Genomic DNA, 25,204 nt, shown 5'->3' with positions numbered 1-25,204 from the left:
GGAAGGAATGATGCTAAAGCTGAACCTCCAGTACTTTGGCCACCTCATGAGAAGAGCTGACTCATTGGAAAAGACTCTGATGCTAGGAGGGATTGGGGGCAAGAGGAGAAGGGGATGACAGAGGATGAGATGGCTGGATGGCATCACTGACTCGATAGATGTGAGTCTCAGTGAACTCCAGGAGTTGGTGATGGACAGGGAGGCCTGGCGTGCTGCAATTCATAGGGTCACAAAGAGTCGGACAGGACTGAGCGACTGATCTAATCTGATCACAAATTCCTCCTGGAATATGTGCAGGAGCTTGAACTTTTAAACAAAGGCCAGACATTGCAAACTTGGAGCCTAGAGGCCAAACCCAAACTTCAGACTTGTGCTTGGCAGGCATGTGGTGTTTGCATTCTGAATACAATGGCTGGAGCAGGGCATCCCTTTCTATCATCTTCCACCTGGCCTGCTTCCCTTAGTTACATCTTCTGCCTGTTCCCTTAAGGCTTTTGAGTTTGCCTCCCCTGAGTAGGCTCCAGGGAACCATCAGAGGATCTTAAACAGGAGAATGGCCCCATCAGTAGTACATCTTATATTAATCTCTCTGGTGGCAGGGTGGGGAAGTTGTAGTATGAAGATCACACTGGAAATAGGAAGATGGTCAAAGGTATATTTTCCAAAAATCTTGGTTGCAAGTGTCAGAAACACCACTCAAACCTGCTTTTAAAAAAGGATATATATTCATCCATACAACTTTAGAATCCAGTATTAACTTAAGCTTCAAATATGGCTAGATCCAGGAGCAATGTAATAACAACATGTTTCTCCACATCGCTGTCCTATGTTTTGACTATTCTCAGACTGGCTTTCTGCTCCTAGAGAAGACAGTTGTTAGACGCTTGAAGCTGATATGAGTTTTAAAGCCAGTTGTCTCCAAGAAGGGACACACTGCAGTTCTTTATAATAAAATGTAATACTTTATAATAAAATATGAGTTCCCTGGTAAGTAACTGGTAAAGAATCCACCTGCACTGCAGGAGACCCTGGCTCAATCCCTGGGTGGGGAAGATCCCCTGGAGGAGGGAATGGCAACCCACTTCAGTATTCTTGCTTGGAGAATCCCCAGGGACAGAGGAGCCTAGAGGGCTACAGTCCACAGGGTCACAAAGAGTAGGACACGACTGAGCAACTAAGCACAGCACATAATGAAACATAATACTTCAGCTGCATTTGAAAGCGCTGCTCATTCAGTGTTAAAAAGATGGCTGTGATTCTGTGTGATCCTGCTTCTCCGGCTAATTCTCCGGGGTGGGATCCCCGAGGGTGGGATCCTGTGCGGTTCCAAGAAGGGAGAATTTGCCTTCCCTGATAGTTCTAACAAAATTCCTAGAAAAGACTTTGATCATCCTGGTTGGATCATGTGCTCATTTGAGAGCTAAAACACAGGGCCCAGGTATGGAAGAAACAGTGGCCAGAAGATGGAACCACATAGGATCCCACCCCCGGGTGAACAAAGGAAGAGAAACCTTGCAAAGAAAGAGTAGCCGGAGAATTAGCCGGAGAAGCAGGATCACACAGAATCACAGCCATCTTTTTAACACTGAATAAGCAGCGCTTTCAAATGCAGCTGAAGTATTATATTTCATTATGTGCTGTGCTTAGCTGCTCAGTCGTGTCCTACTCTTTGTGACCCCGTGGACTGTAACCCTCTAGGCTCCTCTGTCCCTGGGGATTCTCCAAGCAAGAATACTGAAGTGGGTTGCCATTCCCTCCTCCAGGGGATCTTCCCCACCCAGGGATTGAGCCAGGGTCTCCTGCAGTGCAGGTGGATTCTTTACCAGTTACTTACCAGGGAACTCATATTTTATTATAAAGTATTACATTTTATTTTAAAGAACTGCAGTGTCTCCACTAGGTTGCTGAAAACATTGGACACTGATAACAATACTTTGATGAGGTTGTGGGGCCTAGGTGGGGAGGATGGGAGAGTTAGCAATGGGTTTGAGGAGTACATAGACAAAGAGAAAACAAAACGATAGATGACTGAAGAAATTTGGCTGAAAAGAGAAATAGAAATAGAGAAGTTATAAACAAAGATACAGGATCAGAGTAAGACATTTTAGGCTATAAAGAACTTGAGTTAGCAGGTGGGATGGGGATCTGAAGATAAAGAAAAGGGAGTTACTTTTTAAAAAGAAAGATTGAATTAAATAACAATAATTAGAAGTGTCAATCAGGATGTATGGCAGGTGTAAATTTCTGTTGTTCAGTTGCTCAGTCTTGTCTAACTCTTTGCAACCCCATGGACTGCAGCACACCAGGCCTGTCCTTTACTTCTCCCAGAGTTTGCTCAAACACATGTGCATTGAGTTGATGATGCCATCTAACCATCTCATCCTCTTTACCCCCTTCTCCTCATGCCCTCCATCTTTCCCAGCATCAGAATCTTTTCCAATACATTGGCTCTTCGCATCAGGTGGCCAAAGTATTAGAGCTTCAGCTTCCGCATCAGTCCTTCCAATGAATATTCAGGGCTGATTTCCTTTAGGATTGACTGGTTTGATCTCCTTGCAGTCCAAGGGACTCTCAACAATCTTCTCCAACAGCATCAAAATTTCTAAGGAGTGTCTAAATCCTTCATTTTTGATGTCCTTCGCTTTCATGATGACTGAAGAAATAGAAGTCCTGCCAGCATCAGCTATATTCATTCATGACTTGGCTAGGAAGCAGTGAAGCTGCTAGTGAGCCAGCAGTGATTAAACCTCTACCCTTGGGGGTATTAAATGCCTTTGATTCAGGAGTCCAGACTCTTCCACCTTCCTGGAGATTTGCACTACGCATTCCACTCCCAGCTCTTTCTGGGCCCACAGGCAGATGTACCTAGACACTGGGTACCATCTCTGACAGCTGGAAGTGTGGGTCCCTGAATTACTGTCAACTTCACAGTTTACACCCAGGCTTCCCAGGTGGCTCAGAGGTTAAAGCATCTGCCTGCAATGCAGGAGGCCTGGGTTCGATCCCTGGGTCAGGAAGATCCCCTGGAGAAGGAAATGGCAACCCATTCCAGTATTCTTGCCTGGAGAATCCCATGGACGGAGCAGCCTGGTGGGCTACAGTCCACGGGGTCGAAAAGAGTTGAACACGACTGAGCAACTTCACTTCATTTCACTTCACAGTTTACAGGCTGCTTACCCATTACCTGAGCAAAGAGAGAATACAATCATTTCTATCTCATCCCCTCATCATCCTTTTCTCTTCCTCATTAAAGAACCTAGAGGGTGGTTGGGCTTCCCTGGTGGCTCAGAGGGTAAAGCATCCACCTGCAATGCAGGAGACCTGGGTTCCATCCCTGGGTCAGGAAAATCCCCTGGAGAAGGAAATGGCAACCCACTCCAGTACTCATGACTGGAAAATCCCATGGACAGAGGAGCCTGGTAGGCTACAGTCCACTGGGTTGCAAAGAGTCGGACACAACTGAGTGACTTCACTTTCTGGGTGGTGGGGAAAAACAAAATTTCCCATACCCTCAGCTGCCAGTAGAATTCCCAAAATAAGATGAACTTCTTTAGATGATTCGCTTAAAAAACACTTCACACTTCTGCTGCACCCCTGAAAAACACACACACACACACAACTGAGAGGAGTTATTATTCTGGGCTACAGGTGGAGATCAGAGAGGGACATTCTCTCAGCAGAAGAATAGAGCAGGAAGACTTGAGTCTGTGGATTCTGGAATAAGACCACCTGGGTTCCAATTCTGGAGTTCCCACTTATCAGCTTTGACACTTTGAGCAAGTTACCCTGCCTGAGAAGCAGTTCAATAATAATAATGATGGGGGCTTCACTAGTGGTTCAGGGGTAAAGAATCCACCTGGCAATGCAGGAGACATAGTTTTGATCCCTGGTCCAGGAGGATCCCACATGACCCGTAACAACTAAGCCCATGTGCCACAACTACTGAGCCTGTGCTCTGGAGCCCCAGAGCCGCAGCTACGAAAGCTCATGCACCCTAGAGCCTATGCTCCACAGCAAGAGAAGCCACCACATGCTGCAACTGGAGAAAAGCCAGAGCATCAGTGAGGACCCAACACAGCCAAGAATAAACAAACAAACAATGATAACAGCAATGGTGATGATAGCAGGTACATCAAAGAGCTACGTAAATGAGATGTGCCCATTCATTACAGTGACCACGTGGGCTGAGAACTGATACGAGGTGCATTCCACATGAAAGTTGGGTGTTGCAGCCAAAATGAAAAGAGAATAAAGGCTGTAGGAGAAAACATTCAGCGTTCACTTGATGACCCTGTGAAATAGTGTTTACCTAATAGCTCACCCTTCTTCAGACCCCCTCGGCCTGGACATGATGAGGCAGGCAGGATAAAATTTCTCTGTCCACTTCAGAAATTGAGGTTAGTACAATTCATTCTTAATTCTTCACATCTGGGGCCAATAGGCTTATGTCATTTGTTTAAAGAAAAACTATCTCCCTCTTAAGAACATAAGCTCAGTGCAGCCATTAGGTCAAAGTGTCAGCTAAAGATTGGGTTCCTGCAAAATGTCAAGTGAAGTGTCTTACCATTTATGACAGGACAGCTGTTGCCTCTTTTTCCAAGAAGGAATGAAAGGATCTTATTACCTTAAATGAGAATGACTAAAGCATGATTATTTTCATTTCAATCTTTTTCTCCCCAGTGGAAATTTACATAAGATGGAGCTGTCTGTAATCCATTCTGTTCATGCCGGTTGCATGTCAGAAAAACCTCCCCTCTTGCGGTCTCCGTGGCACCGGCCCTCAAGCTGATCCCAGGCAGCCTTTGCCTCATGGTGAGGATTTGACTTTTATCTGGCAAAAGCAATCAGTGTAGACAAGGGCTCTGTATGCCTCCAACGTGAGATTCTTTCTGGTTTGGAATTCCATGTGTGTTTTGGCTCTGAGCATTGGTTAAATTCATGTGATGAATTTACATCTGTTTGTTGCTTTATTTTGTGATGAAATAGCCCGGGAAGCCTCCTGGCATTCTGAATGCTGTCTTTCCCTCTGTACTGATGATGGTGCGTTTTCCAGGTTTCTAAGAAGGGGATGAGGGCTACAGATCACCTTCCCGGATCAGTGGAGACTTGACTTCAAGTTGTTCTCTCAGCAGTGGACCACTCTTTCTCGGCTCATCCTTTTGTGATATCCTGAAAAACACTGACCTGTGGTCACTGAATAGAGTTAAGCCCGTGGTGGGGGTGAGCTATTGTACAGCTGAGTGAGCAGAGCCAAAACAGGCATTAGACCCGTAATCTGCCCTCATGAGCGACAACCAATGGAGTGGCCCTGTTCAGCACTCTCAAGTAGAAGTCAGGCTTTTCTAAATGGGAATTTAAAACCTCCACTTGTTTTGTTCCGTGAAAGATCCTGTTTAGAGAATGAAAAGACAAGCTGCACACTAGGAGAAAATATTTGCAAGTCTCATATCTGACAAACGCCCTGTATCGAAACTATATAAAGGCTTCTCAAAACCCAGCAGGAGAAAAACAAACAAACAATCCAGTTAGAAATTGGCCAAAAGATACAAGCAGACATTTCACCAAAGTGGAGATACAAATGGCAAATGAGCAAAAGAAAAGTTGTTGAACAGCAGTCGCCATTAGGAAAATACAAATTAAAAGCACAATGATATATCCCTACGTCTAAAGGTCATGAATTCCATTTGTTTGCCACCGTTGTTTGAAATCACTCACACTTAATATTTGTAATTCTTTTGGCCTTTTGACATTTCATGGGTGCCCCTCTTATTTGCTGCTGCTGCTAAGTCGCTTCAGTCGTGTCCAACTCTGAGCAGCCCCATAGACGGCAGCCCACCAGGCTCCGCCATCCCTGGGATTCTCCAGGCAAGAACACTGGAGTGGGTTGCCATTTCCTTCTCCACCTCTTATTTGGGTCTATTGGAATTTGATAAACAAGTTTATGTATAGGCATCTTTTTCTATGCCCCTCAGGAATTCACAGGATTTGATCATTTCTCCAAAGCTTTGGTCTTTTATAACTGAGTCCATCTCTGTGTTCTTGCTCAAATGTAGGTCCCTCTTAATAATTTAGTTTGCCTCTTGCAATGTGCCCTCTGCATGTGGTTCCCTGAGTACACACAATCCTGCTGACCACCTAGGTTTTGTACAAGATAGACAAAAACAAACTTTTAGAATTTAGGACCAATAAAAGGCTCTTTTACTCAACAAGTTTTGGAGGTTTGCATTTTTCTTCTGGACTTCTTTATTGCCTTGTACCTTTTTACCAATTGAAATCTGCATAACATGAACATGAAGGGCAGCCGCTCTCGGAGGAACTAAGAAGCTGTGCCCAAGAACGTGAGACAATGGGGAGCAAGGTTTCCTGGCTGCCATAGCAGACTGAGATGCTGAACGTGGAAAGGTGAAGGTGGCAGACATTTACATAATGAAATCAACATATTTTATCTGCCAGCTGTTAGCTCTCTCTGCTTCTCCTTTCACAAACTCCTCAAAGTGTGGCGTCCGGAGTGACCCCTGGGTATGTCGACCCCAGGGACAACTCTGGAAGCAACTGAACAACTTCAGCTTTGTTTCTAATGGTCCTCTGAATAATAAGCAGGATTTTCTTGTTCTGCTAAGAAACACACTGTTAGGTAGGAAGTTAGGCGTGAGCAATGAGGGGTGGCCTAGCCAAAAAGGATGCAAGTTGATCTCTAAACCCTATCTTGACACTCCCAAGAGAGCTCACAGATGTGCTACAAAAATAACCCCGCTTTTCCAACACCTGCACAGGGGCCCTAGGCACACAGTGGATACAAACTAACACATGGGCTTCTCCAAGTAACCTTAGGCAGCTAAAAGCCCATTACGGGCTCATAAATATTCTACGTATATTTATGTAGATATTCTACATCTGATTATAACAGAGTGAATTAGGGGAATATACACATAACAGAGCCTGTTGTTCTATAACTTGCGGTTGTCAATCGGCCTTGAGCGTATGCCCATTTACATTCCCTTTCTTGATTGGTGGTTCATACAAGCCCTGTTACTGCTGCTGCTGCTGCTAAGTCACTTCAGTCGTGTCCGAATCTGCGCGACCCCATAGGCGGCAGCCCACCAGGCTCCCCCATCCCTGGGAGTCTCCAGGCAGGAACACTGGAGTGGGTTGCCATTTCCTTCTCCAGTGCATGAAAGTGAAAAGTGAAAGTGAAGTCGCTCAGTCGTGTCCAACTCTTCTCGACCCCATGGACTGCAGCCTACCAGGCTCCTCCGTCCATGGGATTTTCCAGGCAAGAGTACTGGAATGGGGTGCCATCGCCTTCTCCTATACAAGCCCTAGGAGGGCACAAACATAGGAGGAGATGGAAGTATAAAAAGAGGGAAGCCAAATGGGATGGCTATGATGACTCCTTTGGAGTTGTTCTTCTCCCATATCTTGGGCATGTCTGTCTAGGAAAGATCTGTCTGCTTGAGCTGAACAGAGCTGTAACTTGTTTGTTGCTTTAAACCTTCTAGTCTTTCATTCCAAATTTTTGAAGCAATGAGACAAGAACTGAGGAAGAGAAATAAACTGACCTGACAACGCTATGCAAGTATTTTCTTTTTTAGCAAGCCTTCTAGAGTGAATATTATATCCCTTTTCTTTGTTAAATTTATTTTTAATTGGAGGGTAATTGCTTTACAATATCATGTAGGTTTCTGCCATGTATCAACATGAATCAGTCGTAGGTATACATATATCCTCTCCCTCCCACCTCCCCTTCCATCCCACCCCCTCACGCTGTCACAGAGAATGGGATGTGAGCTCCCTCCTGTCATACAGCAAATTTCCACTCTCTTATATCTCTTAAGGGGCTGCTTGCCATGATGATATCCTCCTGACAGGAAGGAACAGGAAGCTTGGATAGTGGGATCTCCATTAGCCCCAGCTTCTCCCCTCTGATGAGCTGTGATGAGGTCTGGTGGGCTAGTAGAAAGGACCCTTGATGTAAGGTCAAAGGATAGGATCCTGGATTTAGCTTTTCCGTTTAACAGTTCTGTGGCCTGGAATAAGCCTATTAGCCTCTCTGGACTTTAGTTGCAACCCATTTGAAATTAGTAACTTGGTCTCAGTGATCCAGTTCTAAAATGTGACTGTCTGCCTGTGTCTCTATTGACCTGGAACTCCCAGCTGCTGCAGCTGCTGCTATGATAGTCGCCCATCCTGATGACACTGGGGGAGGGGTGATGGCAGCAGGCACAGGAGGAGCAGTGCAGATGGGGATAATGCTTATGATAACGACAGAGGATCAGTGGTTGGTGACGATGCTAATGGTTGATAGCAATGGCAGGGTTTCGGGTAGCTGCGGTGGTGGTCATCGTATACTACAATTGTCTCTCTGCCTGTCTGCTGCAACCCTCATCACCACCATAAATTGAGACCTTACAACTACTTCTAGAATAAGAAATCTTAGAACTGGAACAAGCCTCAAGCTTAAAGGGAGGCAGAGTGTTGTCTTTACTCACAGATGAAGTTCAACATATCGGAATAATTTTCCCAAATCCATCCACCAGTAAGAGCAGGGAAGGGCCAGCTGCAAGGCTTTCCCCAGCTGACAGCTCTGTTCACAGCATCCTTATGTTTCATTCCCAGTTGCCCACACTGTAGACCCCACCACAGTGGTTCTCAGTCTTGGGCATTAATTACCAAAGCCTCAGCCCCATGCCTTATCACTTGAATCAGTCTCTGGGGATGGAGTCTCTTAGGGACTTCACTGTGCCTTCCCTGCCATTTTCATCTGTTGAAGTCCTAAGCCCCAGTATCTCAGAATGTGACTGTATTGGAGATAGGATGTTTAAAGAGGTGTGTGGGCTCAGTTCGGTGTGATTCTTGGCAACCCCATTGACTGTAGCCCTCCAGGCTCCTCTGTCCCTGGGACTTTCCAGGCAGGGATACTGAAGTGGGTTGGCATGTCCTTCTCCAGGAGATCTTCCCAACCCAGGGATCAAATCCACGTCTCTTGCATCTCCTGTATTGGCAGGCAGATTCTTTACCACCAGCACCTTCTGCGAAGCCACCCCCTCTGCCACCATCAATTTTTTTTTTTTTTTTTTAAGAAAATGGGAAAAATCCAAAAGGGGAGGTGTAGTGAGGATAGTCACAGGAAGGGCCTGCTTCAGCCTCAGCAACACGCCCTTCTCTCAGGGGAGACAGGCCGACAATCCTGGGAGGAGGAAGCCTGATACGTGGCACGGAGCCTACACGGTGGGGTCGTCCCAGCCGCCACCAGGCACCTGCGTCTGGGAGCGCACAGGGCAGAAGACCCACACCTTCTCAACCCACCACCCTCGGGTTAGCCAGAGACCGGAGGCGACGCAGCGGGTCGGGTCTGGTCAATCAGACCCACAGGCAAGAACCAGCACACAGGCCCAGGCAGGCGGCTCAAGCAGGGGCTGAGTTGGGCCTGAGGTGTCTGTCCAAACACCCAGAGCTTTATGTGGATCCTGAGGCCCAAAGTCCATGGCCACAGACACCGAAGGAGACAGTGTCAGGTTTCAAGAGGTAGTTTAATTAAATGAGTTCTTTCAGATGCACCTTAATCTGATCTGACTGGTGTTCTATTAAGAAGAAATTTAGTTTCAGAGGGGAGAACACGTGAAGGCACAAAGAGAAAATGGGCATCACAAACCAAGGAGAAAGGCATCATTAGGAATCAACCCTACTGACTTCTCGATCTTGAACATCTAGCCTTCAGAATCATGGGAAAATAAATTTCTATGGTTTAAGTCCCCCCCATTCAATGGTACTCTGTTCTGACAGCCCTAGCAAACCAATACAAGGTCTGTGCACTAGTTGTTCTTAACTCTCCCCAGCTTATTTTCATGCTCAGTTTCAAGAATGATCACCCTTTATTGTAAACCTACATTCCCCCAGTCCTCAACACTCTAGCCACACTCTGCCTGTCCAATCACAGATCCCACTTTCCTATAAAAGTCCCCAACTATAATCAGGACCTTCACTGCACCATCTCTTAAGACTGTCTCACTACTTCTTTATTTTTTTTAATTAATTAATATATTTATTTTTGGCTGCTTTGGGTCTTCGTTGCTGCATGCAGGCTATCTCTCATCGCAGTGGCTTCTCTTGCGGCAGAGCATGGGCTCTAGGCGCTCAGGCTTCAGTAGTTCTGGCACATGGGCTTAGTTGCCCCATAGCATGTGAAACCCTCCCGGACCAGGGATCAAACCTATGTCCTCTGCACTGGCAGGCGGATTCCTACCCCCTGGACCACAGGGGAAATCCTGCCATGCTAGCTCTTGCCATCATTCATTTGCTCCTGCAGGCTGTTTTCCAGCCCCAAAGTCTTCACCTCTCCCTTCCACTAAACCACAAGCAATTCAACCCTTTATCAAGCATTTACTACATAGGGTATTACGATGCCAAATCAAGTAGTATGTATTTAAAGAAGGGACTTTCAGGGCCCTTTGCTTCTGAGTAAGGTGGGGAGGGATGGGAGGGTATTTCAGTTTCCCATCCAAGTTCTCAAGTTACACCAACTAGGAACCTATCCAAACAACCTATTAAAAACTTGACTCAGGTTTTTGAAGAGCTGGAGCAGGAATTTCCATTGCTGGCTTTAAGAAGGGGCGTGGTTTTTTTCCTTCAGTCCCCTGTTTAGGGAATCATCCTGGCAATTTTTGAGCTGTATTCTCAGTTCCTATGAGAACTTTGTCTTCTTTACACTGGTTTGCCTTGTTAGTTTACCAACAATGCTAGTGAGAAGGGATATCCCTTAAGAGTTCAGCGCAGAAGTTCTACACTTGGAAGAGTCAATTCAAATCCCAGCTCGTCCACTTCCTTGCTGTCTAAACTTGCGAATATGCAGAAGAGATTACTGGGCATTCTTTCAGTGAAGTGCTGGACCTCACTTTATACGACTGTGCAATTTGCATCTCTGTAGGACCACATGGACAGAGGAGCCTGGAAGGCTGCAGCCCATGGGGTCACAGAGTCAGACAAGACTGAGCGACTTCACTTTCACTTTTCACTTTCATGCATTGGAGAAGGAAATGGCAACCCACTCCAGTGTTCTTGCCTGGAGAATCCCAGGCACGGGGGAGCCTGGTGGGCTGCCGTCTGTGGGGTCGCACAGAGTTGGACGCGACTGAAGTGACTTAGCAGCAACAGCAGCAGGACCAGAGGTTAACTTGTAAATTTCAGTCCAGTGAAGATGCAAATAATTTAACTCTGGTAGAAGAGTTAGTTCCAAGGGTTAGGGTTTATGGCCCTGTTGGACATTAACCAGCTTTCTATCTAATTCAGTAATTTTCCATGTTAATTCCCTACTATTGCTGGAGCAATGATCACATCTTAGAGAGTAAGACAATGTAAGTTTAGCTTATAGTTCTAGAAGTCAGAAGTCCAAAATCAGTTTCACTGGGCTAAAGTTGGGTGTCAGCAGGTCTGGTTCCTTTGGGAGGTTCTAGAAGATCTGCTTCCTTTATTTTTACAGCTTCTAGGGTCACCTATATTCTGTAGCCTGTAGCCATTTCATCCATCTTCAAAGCACTCCAACATCTGCTTCCCTCTGCATCTCTCTCACTCTAAACTTTTCTGCCCCCCTCTCATAAAAATGCTTGTGATTACATTGGGCCTATCCAGATAATCCAGAATAATCTCTCCATCTCAAAATCCTTAACTTAATCACACCCTTAAAGTCCTACTCACTCATAAGGTCACATATTGACAAGTCCCAGGGATCCAGACATGGATGTATTTGGGGAGACTATTTATTACTCAGGCTACCACACTTTCCTTATATTTATTTGTTAAGTCACAAGTTCAGTTCAGTTCAGTTGCTCAGTCGTGTCCAACTGCTTGCGATCCCATGGACTGCAGCACGCCAGGCCTCCCTGTCTGTCACTAACTCCTGGAGTTTACTCAAACTCATGTCCATTGAGTCAGTGATGCCACCCAACTATCTCATCCTCTATCGTCCCCTTCTCCTCCTGCCTTCAATCTTTCCCAGCATCAGGATCTTTTCCAATAGGATCTTTTCCAAATGAGTCAGTTCTTTGCATCAGGTGGCCAAAATATTGGAGTTTCAGCTTCAGCATTAGTCCTTCCAATGAATATTCAGCACTGATTTACCTAAATACTCTAATGTTCTTTGAATACATATTAACATCTTACTCCTTCCCCCACTAATTAGTGAGTTAAATAAAATCTGTGATGGGGGATCATTTAATATTTGCCAGAAGAGTCATGATTTACAGTTTTGAAAAGTACACTCAACATAGCTTTGTGACCCTAAGCAAGTTGCTTAACCTCTCCAGGTCTCAGTTTATATGTCTGTAAACAAGGATGAAAATAATAATACTTAGCTTTGGGGGTTGCTGTTGTAGGGAACAAATGAGACAATGTGTGTAAAGCGATTGGTCCAGTGCCTTATGCATCTAACTTCCTTGTGCTCACTCAGTCCTGTCCAACTCTTCGTGACCCCATTGACTGTAGCCTGCCAGGCTCCTCTGTTCTTGGGATTTCCCAGGCAAGCATACTGGAGTGGGTTGCCACTTCCTTCTCCAGGGAATCTTCCCTACCCAGGGATCAAACCCACATCTCCTGCATTGGCAGGCGTATTCTTTACCACTGAGCCACCAGGTAAGCCCTGGTGCATCTTAAGTCCTCAGTAAATGTTAGCTGAGGATGAGGATGCTGATGATGTTGATGAGAAGTGGGACAAGCACTCTATCTTCAGTATCAACATCCCTAAAGTCACAGCGCTGTGCTCAACACTCTCTAACTTCCTTTGCAGCCCTCCCTAGTTTTGTGACCAGAGCCATCAAACATCAGATGCCTTATTCAATTTGCAAAACAGCCCTCTCCTAGGTGAAAAAGGCAATGTAACCCAACCAGAGTACCTGGCTTGGCAAAGAGGTGCTAGCTGGTTTCCAGTCTCTTCCTGACCCCTGGCCCCAAGCTGGGCCTCTTCATATCATGTATAAACCATACAGCAAGCCCCTGACTATGATTTTAAAAGTAATGGATAATGGCAATTATCATAGGAAGCACTCCACATTGTTTTCTAGACAGAAGCAGAGTGATGTAACAATAATAACCTAAGCAGAAAGGCAGGACTTGTCTTTGCATTGATTTCATGCCAAAACATGGCCAATTGCTTTAGACAATTAATAGCAAGCTTATTACAATAAACAATAATATTCTTATGTGCTCAGTTGCTTCAGTCGTGTCCAACTCTTTGCAACTCTATGGACTGTAGCCCACCAGGCTCTTCTGTCCATGGGATTCTCCAGGCAAAAATACTGGAGTCAGTTGCCATGCCCTCCTCCAGGGGGTCTTCCTGACCCAGGGATCAAATCAGTGTCTCCTGACTCTCCTGCATTGTAGGCAGATCCTTTACTACTGAGCCACTGGGGAAGCCCCAATATTCTTAAACACACACACACAAATAAATCCTCCCCAGAACAATGGACAGTCATCAAGTAACAGCCTAACCAGCCAACGTTTCCTCCCCCAGCATACGCAGTGAGGGATGAAGCTCTCCGTCCAAATCTTGTAACCTGCAGCTACAGAGATGCTGACCACAGAGCTGCTTGAACTCAGGGTCATGTTTACACTGTAAATATGTAAATATGTCATGTAAATATTCATGCTCACTCTAATTTATTAAAAACAAAAAAAGAACAAGGCTTATGATGATTCAAGCAGCCTTCTACTCAAACTGTGGTCTGGATCAGCAGCAATCATCTATATGACCTACGGACTTGATAGAAATGCAGACTCTCAGGCCCCACCTCAGACCTGCTGAATCAGAAGCCCTATCTTAAGAAGATCCATAGGTAATTCAAATACACATTAAAGCCTGAGAAGCCCAGCCCTAAGAACTTCCAACTGAGAATGGTGGCTGGTAAGCATTCTGAATAGCTGTCCCTCTTTTAAGGAAAACATAACACCATCACTACAAACCGGTAGGAATGTCAAAGACAGCAAGTCACTGTACAGCTCTTTCTACAAACAGTCACCAGGACCCAGTTTACACAGGATGCTATTCTAGGTGCTGACATATAGCAATGAAAAAAGAGAGATGAAAAATCTCTGCCCTTGAGGATCCAATGAATAGTCTATAGCATGCTGGTCGTAGCGAGTACCGTGAAGAAAAATAAAAATGAATTAGGGAGGGGAAATCTTTTGCAACTTTAAATAGTATACTCAGCTGGTGGTAGTTGTGCAAAGACCCAAAGGAAATGAAGAGACAAGTTTTGTGAGTATTGACTGGAACAGAATGGTAGGTAAAGAGAAGAGCAGATACTGAGGAAGAGAAATTCACAATGTATGTGGTATGTGTATACACTGGTGAGAATGAGTCATTGATAGCTGCTTGAGGGAGAGGGGGAAATCGTGAGGTTGTCCTTGATAAGCAGAAGGGGATAAAAATCTAGCATGCAAGAGAAGCCAGCCCAAAAGAGGGGCATGAACAGTTCAACCAATAATATTAAGGAAGACTGACTACAGGTGACCAGATATGGGCACACTGGTAGAAAAAGTGGTGGGAATTTTGGAAGTTTACTCTGTTGCTTAAGATTTCTCCTTGAAATAGGAATCAAGTTTATCCATTGAGAGGGAGGGGACAGAGAGTCTTAGAGGCATGAGGAGAGAGGATAAGCTCTTAAATAGCTGTCTAGAAAAGGGATGTTTGTTAAGCAACATTGATTCCATCCGTGTGACACATCACCATCCTTTCTTCTTCTCCAGCCATGTTCAGGGTCACATTCAGATTCAAGGAGAGAGCACAGTTGGATTTAACAAGGGTTGAGGTTTAGCCAGACGCTTACAATGAAGGAGAAAGCAGCAGATTTGTTGCAGCTGTATGCAAGAGTAATGATTATGAAAGATCAGGGAATTTAAGCTCAGTTAAAAGGACATGAGGATGCAACAAAATAAGAGACTTATTTTGAAAACATAATAGGATCTCTGGAGAGCAAGTCCCAGTGAAGTCAAACAAGCATTCAGGTCAGTTGCTCAGTCATATCCGACTCTTTGCAACCCCATGGACCAGAGCACGCCAGGCCTCCCTGTCCATCATCGACTCCCGGAGTCTACTCAAACTCATCTCCATTGAGGCAGTGATGCCATCCAACCATCTCATCTTCTGACATCCCCTTCTCCTCCTGCCTTCAGTATTTCCCAGCATCAGGGTCTTTTCCAATGAGTCAGTTCTTAGCATCATGTGGCCAGAGTATTGGAGTTTCAGCTTCAGCATCAGTCCTTCCAAGGAATATTCAGGACTGATTTCTTTTAGGATTGACTGGTTTGATATCCTTGCAGTCCAAGGGACTCTCAAGAGTCTTCTCCAACACCACAGTTTAAACAAGCATTAGGGTCAACAAATGGAAGAATTAAACTGGAAAGTTAGATGGCCACAGAGAATGGGATTCTTAAAATTTGAATTGTGAAGGGGGTACAATTAGTGCTGGTTCCATGGTCCAGGTTGTGTTATCCAATATGGTACAGACTAACTATAGGTGACTATTTAAATTTTAAAGCTTAAAATCCAGTTCTTTAATCACACTAGCTACATTTCAAGTACCCAATGGCCACGTGTAGCTAGTGGCTTATTGTATAGGACACATAAAGGATATTTCCATCAACACAGACAGTTCTGTTGGTCAGTTCTAGGGTGTGTCATGGGCATTCATGGCTCAGGTAAGATGATAGGAAGATGACTGGAGGGCCCTGGACCATCTACACAGACAGTGAAATCATCAAGAACCAGGACAGGAGTATCTTTGGAGAGCACGACAATGAGCCAGAAGCTAAAATCTTTAAGGTTTTAGAGTGCGACCAGCACTCCAACTGCTCCAACTGCTATTAACGGTTGCTTTTATAGTGAGGAAACAGTCAAATTGTCTAGAAGGACCACAAGGGAACAATTAGGATAAACATGATACCTACTCTGAATATTCATTGGAAGGACTGATGCTGAAGCTCCAGTATTTTGGCCACCTGATATGAAGAGCCGACTTATTGGAAAAGACCCTGATGCTGGAAAAGATTGAGGGCAGGAGGAGAAGGAGGTAACAGAGGATGAGATGGTTGGATGGCATCACTGACTCAATGGACATGAGTTTTGAGCAAACTCTGGGAGACAGTGAAGAACAGGGAAGCCTGGCATGCTATAGTTCGTGGAGTCACAAAGAGACACGACTTATCAACTAAACAACAACAACCCCACATCTAGGCCAATGTGCCTGGAAGATTACAGGAAAGGGCTACAGGGAAAACCATGCCCTTGGGTGAGACCCAGTCTGTAGGAGGAAGAAAGTGAAGGGGTTATTCAAAGATTGTTGAGGATACAGGAGATTTTGTTGATCACTGATCATGGGCCCCAGAGCAATAGCAAAATAGTTTCAGGAGACAGGGAGCAGTACTCTATAAGTTCATGGAAGGGGAGATGCAGAGCTGGATGGGGATGAAGATCAGCAAGATGAGGGGTATCCTGGGAACCTCGGTTCTTTGTGGCAACTTGTGTAAACAGCAATAACACAGCAAGATTGATCGTGTTGGCCCCAAAGCAGTAGGTAGGAGAAACCGTGAGTGTTGAAGGAGAAACAGGGCTCTTGCCAGTGGCATAGAGAATTTTGAAATATCCCTTTCATTTCCTCCTGATGTCATATAAAGGCCATGAAAGGACCCAGATCTTAGTACCTCTTGACTGCGGGCAGTTGGGGAGGAGGCCTGGGAAGGGTGGCCTTCCCCTGAAAACATGGAGCACCCTTTTTGGCCATGCCCCAAGGCTTGTGGGATCTTAGTTCCCTAACCGGGGATCAAATCCAGGCCCCTGCAGTGAAAGCTTGGAGTCCTAACCATAGGGCCACCAGGAAATTTCTAACCCTCTTGACTCCTTAAACCTGCAACTAGAAATACCTGAGTGTTGGAACAGCCCTGGAAAAGGAGGTTGCCAGAAGCAGAAGCAAGCTTCAGGGATTCCGCAGTAGAAATCTATCTGAGTTCAAATACAAACTCTGTCACTTACTACCCGGCACCCTGGAGCAAGTCTTTTCACTTCTCTGAGTCTCCGCTCCCTGATATTCAGATTTTCCTGCTCATCTTCCATACTATGGCTTCAGTCTAGAAGTTTCCTCCCCCTTTTCCAAGCCAAGGGAATGGCTATGGTCTGCTACTTGAAGATACACACCTTGACTAATGACCCTTGGACATTCACAATACTCTAAATATTGTAAAGGTCCTGAGAAGCCCTGTGGTTTTAAATAATTTGTCTAGTGACACAAAGCAAATCCATGGCTGCCTAGGCTAGAGGTGGGGATTGGATTGACTGCAAAGGGGCAAAAGGAAACAGACACATTCATGGGGTCATGGACATACTCTGCACCTTGATTGGGATTGTATGCAACACATACGTATGGACGCACGGTTGTGGTTGCTCAGTCACCAAGTCGTGTCCTACTCTTTGCAACCCCATGGACTGCAGCACCCCAGGCTTCCCTATCCTTCACTATCTCCTGGAGTTTGCTCAGATTCATGTCCATTGAGTCAGTGATGCTATCTAACCATTTCATCCTCTGGTTGAAGGCATATGGATGTATACATAAGTCAAAATGCATTGAGCAATACATATAATGTATATTTTGTTATGTGTAAATTATACCTCATTAAATGTAATTATAATTGTTTTTTTATTTGACTTTGGAGAATTTTTTTCATTACTATTTCCTCAAAAGGCTTAATTTCTTGAAATATTATCTGAGAAGCACCACCAAGTTCACTTCCTATGACTGCTATAAAAAAAAATTACCACAAATGTAGTGGCTGAAAAAAAACATAAATTTATTCTCTTACAGTTTCTGGAGGTCACAAGTCTGAAACAGGTCTCACTTGGCCAAAATCAAGCTGTATGTTTTTTGGAGGCTCCAGGGGAGAGTCTGCTTCCTTGACTTTTCCGGGGACCACCTGCATCTCTTGGCTCATGGCCCCTTCCTTCCTCTTCAGTGTGAACCATCACATCACTCCAACCTGCACTTCCATCCTCAAATCTCCTAACCTGACTCTGACACATTCATTTTCCTCTTTCACTCCTACGACTCTTGGGATTGAGTGCGTTGCATCCACTCAAATAACCCAGGATCAGGAATTCCCTGGTGGTCCAGTGATCAAGACTTTACACTCTCACTGCCAAGGGCCAGGGTTCAATCTCTCATCAGGGAACTGAGATTCCACAAGCCAAGTGACATGACCAAAAAAAAAAAAATCCAGGATCACCACCCCATCTCATGATTCTAGTTGAATCACATCTACAAAGTCCCTTTTGCCATATTAGGTAACAGGCACAGATTTCAGGGAGTAGGACATGGACATCTTGGGGGTGGGGGTGGGGTATCATTTTGTTTATCACACCAGTTTTAAAATAAACTCTTCTTACTAGAAGAGTAAATAATAAGCCTGAAAACAAAGGCTGCACCAAATCAGGCTCAAGGATTTGGAGTTTCCCAGGTAAGCAACAGGCAGCACTTGCTTACCATTGAATTGGAGCACTCACATATTTTAAAATGTGACAGCTATCATAGAGTATTAAGTGAAAATTTTCCTCTGTACCCCAGCCATCCAGTTTCCCTCTGCAGAGCCAATAGTTGCTTACCACTTTCTTATGTATTATTCCAGAAATAATCCATACCCATACATATTACACAAATAGGAACAGAGTATAAAAACTTGTACTGGTAACTTGACATTTTTCCCCAAAGACTATAACTTGGACATCATAACCACAGCAGAAAAAAAGAAGATTGGAATAACCCCCTTCCCTTGAGAATGGGCAGAGCCTGTGACTTAGTTCTTAATCAACAGAACAGAGCAAGGTGGAGGGATGTCACCTCCATGGTTACATTAGGTTACTTAAGACTCCATCTCAGCAGACTGGAGTGAGAGGCCTTCCTTGCTGACTTGATGGGGTTTAACTGGCCATGAGGAAGCTTATGAGACAAGGAAATGCAGATGGCCTCTAGGTGTCATGGGCAGTCTCCAGGACCCACAGGCAGAATCCAGCTGATAGCCAGGCAAAACACAGTCTTATCATGGTAAGAAAGTGAACTCTTCCAAAAAACTAAATCAGCTTGGAAGCAGTCCAAGCTTCCCCAGTCAAGCTTCCAGATGAGAACACAGCTTGGTGTACATCTTGACTGCAAACTTCTAGAACCCTGAGCAGGGGTACCAGCTAAGCCGTGCCTAGACTTCCAACACACAGAAAGTGCAGTGTCACCGTGTATTCTGTCTCAAGTCTCTAAATTTGCAGTGACTTGTTACACGGCAATAAAAAGCTAATAAATCCCCAGGGTAGACTGTAAGGTCTGTGTGGGCAGGAACCACATCCGTAGTGTATCCCCCAGCATATCCCCAGCACCTCACACTGTGCTCAGCAGGTTAAATGAATGAATGTGCATCATCGCTATGATGGTTACAACCACTCCATAAGGAGAATTAGTTTTATACAAGTTTTATTCAGACAAAGAGAACATAGGTGATACATCCAAGATTCACATAGAAAAGGATAGGACTTGAAATAGCATCCCTTAGGACCAAACTCCAAGCTCATTCATTAACATCACAGCTGTAAGAGCTGTACAGGCTTTTGAGCATGGCAAAGTCAGTGAGAGGCTTTGTAAAAATTGTCCCTAGCCTATACCTACTGCAGACATCACTAATCAATCCCAGTGTTCTTTCAGGATGAGTCCATTGCAAACATTCTTCACTCAGCATTTTAGTAGGCACAAGCAATTGATCAAAACTATCTCAGGAGAGGATGACTATTCATCAATAGAGCTCTAAGCTTCTAGTTGGTATCTATACCTCAGTGCAACTAGATTTGGACTCCATTCCAAGAAATGTATGGTGAAAGAATATGAAAGAGACAAAAATCTAAGCATAGGGAGAAGTGATGCCCAGCTTTTTTTTGGAAGAAAGCCAAGGAAAGAGATTGGAGATGGGGGTGGGGGAGACAATGTTTCTAGAACCTTCCTTTCAGAGGAATGCCTACAACATTTCAGGACAAGCTAATGAAACACGCTACAGCTGGATTCTCTGCTAAATTCCTCAAGTTAGTTGTAGAGTCTTCCTTGTACAGAACTTGGATTCTGCAATTAGAATCTTATTTATTATTATTGCCATAGCATCCCATCTGATGACTGCACCAGGGGCACAATGGAATGAGCATTCACCGTAGCTGATATTTTTATTGTTTTGACAACTAAGGTATATGCTTGCCTACAGGGGCTGCAGTTTTGATATTTTAAAAATTAATCTCCAGAAAGGAAAGATAGCTTTTCAAACAAGGAGTATCTATGCTGCCAAAAATATGATGCAGCCTTAAAGTTACACAACAGATTGAAAAGTGAGGGAAACAGTCAATGAATTAGTAGTTTGGTTTTGACTTCTTTGTTTGTTAATAAATTGATAAAATTCACTTTGCTGTAGGCATTAAACAAACCAGGGTTACTGAAAATATTGTGCTGACAATACCACCTCTCACGCCCATGGCAGGCATTACTAATTAATCACATCATTCTTTTTCTCCTAGTCCCAGCTTTGTCTTGGAAGCCTTCCCAACATGGAGCTCCACATAGCCAATAGCAATCTATCATTTTGTGTCTCAAGGCAAAACTACTTGCTATCCAAGATTATAGGCACAGCCCCACTCACAAAGTTTCAATCAAAAAAGCAGTATAGTGACAATCCAAAGCAAGGACCTTGGACTCAGAGTGCCTAGACTTGAAGTCCACCTTTGCTATGCCCAGCCATGCCATGCCTCAGTTTCTCCACCTGTAAAATGGGTAAGTGTTCATTGCTTGCTCGGTCATGTTCAACTCTTTTTGACCCCATGGGTTGTAGCCTGCCAGGCTCCTCTGTCCATGAAATTCTCCAGGCAAGAATACTGGAGTGGGCTGCCATTTCCATCTGCAGGAGATCTTCCCAACCCAGGGATCGAACCCAAGTCCCCTACATTGTAGGCAGATTCTTTACTCTCTGAACCACCAGTGAAGTCCAAAATGGCTAAGACCAGCAGCAATTACCTCAAGGAGCTACAGTGATGATTAAATGAGTTAAGATATATACCGATCATGGAAGAGTGCCTGGCAAACATAAGTATTCTCTACTCTTTCTGATATTTTGATTATTTTTGTTCTCTGTGCAAAAGCTCTCTCCCCCTAGACTGCCAGGTAGATATCTTGTTTTATTCTTCTCTGTATTCGCAGCACTTAAAACACAAAAGGCAGTTGAGTCAGTATTTATTAAACTGTTGAATCAAACTCTTCCAACCAGACTGACAGACTCACTATTCTTCCTCCCAACGCCTCACCCATTTCTGCCTCCTGTCTCTTGTCCTTTTTCTCTTCATCTTCATCCTTCTTCTCCTATCCCCACCCAATCCCCCTCCACCAGTGTTCACCTGACTCCTACCCATCATCCAGAGCCTGCCCAGCTGGAATCTGTTCATTAATCTGTTCACCAAGCATTTCCAGCTCGCAGCCTGCTGGGTATCTATAATCTTGTTTTCCTGCCCTGCCCTCTGTGGTTGGATGGACGCAAGTGTCCATGCATGCTCAGTCATGTCTGACTCTTTGTGACCCCATGGACGGTAGCCCACCAAGCTCCTCTGTCCACGGGATTTCCCAGGCAAGAATACTGCAGTGAGTTATCATTTTCTGCTCCAGGGGATCTTCCTGACCCAAGCATCCAACCCAGGACTCCTGCATCTCCTGCACTGCCAGGCATGTGGCTGGGTGGGACCATATGAAAAGTCTGGCTCATGAGTGGAGAATTTGATTGCTGGCATGAGACCCTCCTGATCTCAGATCTCCTTTCTCCTGTCACTACAATCAGTGATGTTCCAACCTGCGACTCCTCCATCTGTCTGGTTTGGAGTGAAAACTGGGTGGAGCAGAGCCACAGGCTGACCCATGATGAACCAACAGCATGAATGAGAGTGAATCTTTCTGCTTTGAAACCCCTGAAACTTGTTGTTTCTGCACCATCACTTGCATCTTCCTGCAACCTTGCTCCAGGTAACCTGACCCAGAGTAAGTTTCTTCAAAAGGACTGGGGGGAAAACTGTCGCTCATTTTTATCCTAATAGAGTGTCTTGCACATAGTAAGTGCTCATTAAATGACTATTGAAGGCTTCCCTGGTGGTCCAGTGTTTAAGAATCCACCTGGCAATGCAAGAGACACCTGTTCAATCCCCGATCCAGCAAAGTCCCACATGCCATGGAGTAGCTGAGCCCGGGCACCACAACTACTGAGCTAGTGCTCTAGAGCCCACGTGCTGCAACTACAGAAGCCTAGAGCCTGTTCTCGGCAACAAGAGAAGCCACCACAATGAGAAGACCACGCTGCAACAAAGAGTGTTCCCCGCTCACCACAACTAGAGAAAGCCCGAGTGCAGCAATGAAGACCACTACAGCCAAAAATAAAATAAAGAAATCTTTTCAAAAAATGACTATTGAATAAATGAGCAGTCTTTAATCTCTAAGTCTCTATTTGCCCAGAATGTAAAGCAGGATAATAGATTTCTTGCTCTTCTTACTTTTCCACGCCTTATGGGGCTAAAGTGGTTGTGAACCACAACACAGTGAACACATCTCAAGCATCATTATTAGATGATAAGCTTTTCATTTATTCAGAATCCATTCATTAACAAATACACAAACACACTTAAGTTCTGTTGCTGTTCTTAAGCTCAGGAATGAGAATAGTGGTCAACAGCTGTTGAATGGTCAACACAAGTCAGGCACTGTGCTGGGTGCTTGTCACACCATTGTCACTTATAACCCTCAAAGAGTCACAGGAGATGGGTACCATATGCCTATTTTACAGACAGCAAAACTGAGGTTCAAAAAGGTTAAGTAACTGGCCCAAGGTCAAATGGCTAGAAAGTGACAGAGTTGGAAGCTTAGTCAATCACGCCAAGTATCTGAACTTCTTGAGGAATAGAAACCCAAGTATTTGGAATCAAAATCATTAGCCACAGCTCTATTCCACTCCCAAGGAAGATGTGAATTAAACACTCCTTGAACTGGACAGGGAGAAGTACAGCAAGCTCAGGAGTCCTTAGTAGGACCACTGAAGGCTCAACAGAGAAGCTACATAAAGCAGGCTTCCCAGACACTCATCTTTCCTCAGTCACATGGGCTGAGCTGGTGCTGAGTGTTTTAAAATACACATCCATGGAAATGCATCCACTCCTAAGAGCAAGAGCTAAGAAAAATGGAAGCATTTATTTCTCACTGTAGAAAAACTCATGCCTTTAAAAGCACTTCAAACAATGTCAGTCTCATGAATGTCTGACCAGTGCAGTCACGCTGGGCCCAGTGCTCAGATGGTTTCCAACTTGGGATTTCAGGCTCTGTGGTCACCATGTTGAAATTATCAAACTTTCCCTTAGCATTTGTGTTGTATAAGTGAAGCCGGAAGGGGCAATAGATCTTGCTTCAGAGAGCCTAGAGGCTTAACTCATACAGAGCCCCAGCTCCTGCCAGCTCCTTATATCCGGGGGAGGACCTTCAGCTGCCTGAATGCTCCAGACTACCTGCCCTGTCCCCTCCTGAGCGCGGGCATGGAGGTCTGGGTGGGAACTGCATGTGGGGCAGAGGCATGAGCCTGCATGCTAAGTTGCTCAGTCGTGTCCGACTCTTTGCGACCCTATGAACAGTAGCCCACCAGGCTCCTCGTCCATGGGATTCTCCAAGCGAGAATACTGGAGTGGGTTTCCATGCTCTCCTCCAGGAAATCTTCATGACCCAGGGAAGCCACCTTCACCGCTGAACTACCAGCCCCATTGGAGCAGCTGGCTCAAATTGAAATCCTTCTCCTACATTTGTCCACTGTGGGATATTGGGCATATTATTTAACCTCTCTAAGCCTCCATTTCCTCATCTATAAACTGAAGGTAAAAGCAATACCTGCTTCATGGAATTGTCTAAGAATTAAATGAGAAAGCCCCTGTAGAGGGACTTCCCTGGTGGTCCAGTATTTGGGAGTCTGCCTGTCAATGCAGGGGACGTGGGTTCAATCCCTGGTCCGGGAAGATCCCACATGTCACAAAGCAACTAAGCCCATGTGCCACAACTACTGAAGCCCAAACACCTAGAGTCCATGCTCTGCAACAATAGAAGCCACCACAGTGAGAAGCCCTTGAACCGCAACTGGAGAGCAGCCCCCTTCTCCGCAACTAGAGAAAACCCTTGTGCAGCAGCAAAGACCCAGCACAACAAAAAAAAAAAAAGAAAAAAACTGTAGGGTAGTTAGCGCCATGCCTGGCACAGAGCAGCAGCTCAGAAAACAGCAGGTGTTACACTCTTACAAGCAGCTGGGAGACTGGTTTTGTGATCCCAGGTCACAGATGAGAAACTGAGGCCCAGGAAGACTAGGTCCTGCACCCTGGGGGTTCCTGAGCAGAACAGCCTAGACGCAAACCTACAGCTGCCGGATTCTAAAACCCAGGTGGCTGACCACTGCTGCCACTCTCAGAATAGGGCCTCTTTTGGTGGCTCGGGGTCCCACCCCAGTCCTGCTTCTGAGGTTTTTCAACCACGGCCCTGTGAACCAGGGATCTGACAGGACCTCACAGCTCTCAAAGTCTTGGCAGTGATCAAGGTAGCCCTACCAGGTAGCGACCGTGACCAGCATTTTGTGCGAGCCCCAAGAGACCACTCATGTCTGTTTAACTTCCCTTCCATGGAGCCCCACGCTGGGCCATGCCCAGACAGGAGCTTAACAAGCTCGTTTGATGAAAATCTATGAAGCTGATCAAGCTACTCTGTATCTACCTAATATTTGATGGTGACATGGAGCGATAGGAGGCGAGCAACACGAATAACATAGTAAACGTTCAAGGGAAACTAAAGGTAAAGGGGAGACAGCGGGAAAGGCAGACCGTGCGTCGACTAAATGTTTGAAACCAAGGCTTTGATGCTTTTGAAACAGAATCTGGGAAATTGCTGCACCCCCTGTAGCCTGTTGGAGGACGTTTTTCCCCCTGCATTGTTGCAATGTTTGGGAGTCTCTAGTCTCTAATCTCCCAGGTTGGGAGCACAGCCCTGAGGTCTCGGGGAGGCAGGGTGTGTGTGAGTCAGCCCCGGTGCTGGCACGACCCTGGGCCTCGCGTGGAGTCCAGGCCGGCCTCTGACACATGGGGGAATGCAGAGACAGG

This window comes from Bison bison, unplaced genomic scaffold (genome assembly GCF_000754665.1).
Source record: "Bison bison bison isolate TAMUID 2011002044 unplaced genomic scaffold, Bison_UMD1.0 scf7180017864108, whole genome shotgun sequence".
NCBI classification, from domain to species: Eukaryota; Metazoa; Chordata; class Mammalia; order Artiodactyla; family Bovidae; genus Bison; species Bison bison.
This window is presented reverse-complemented; position numbering follows the sequence as displayed.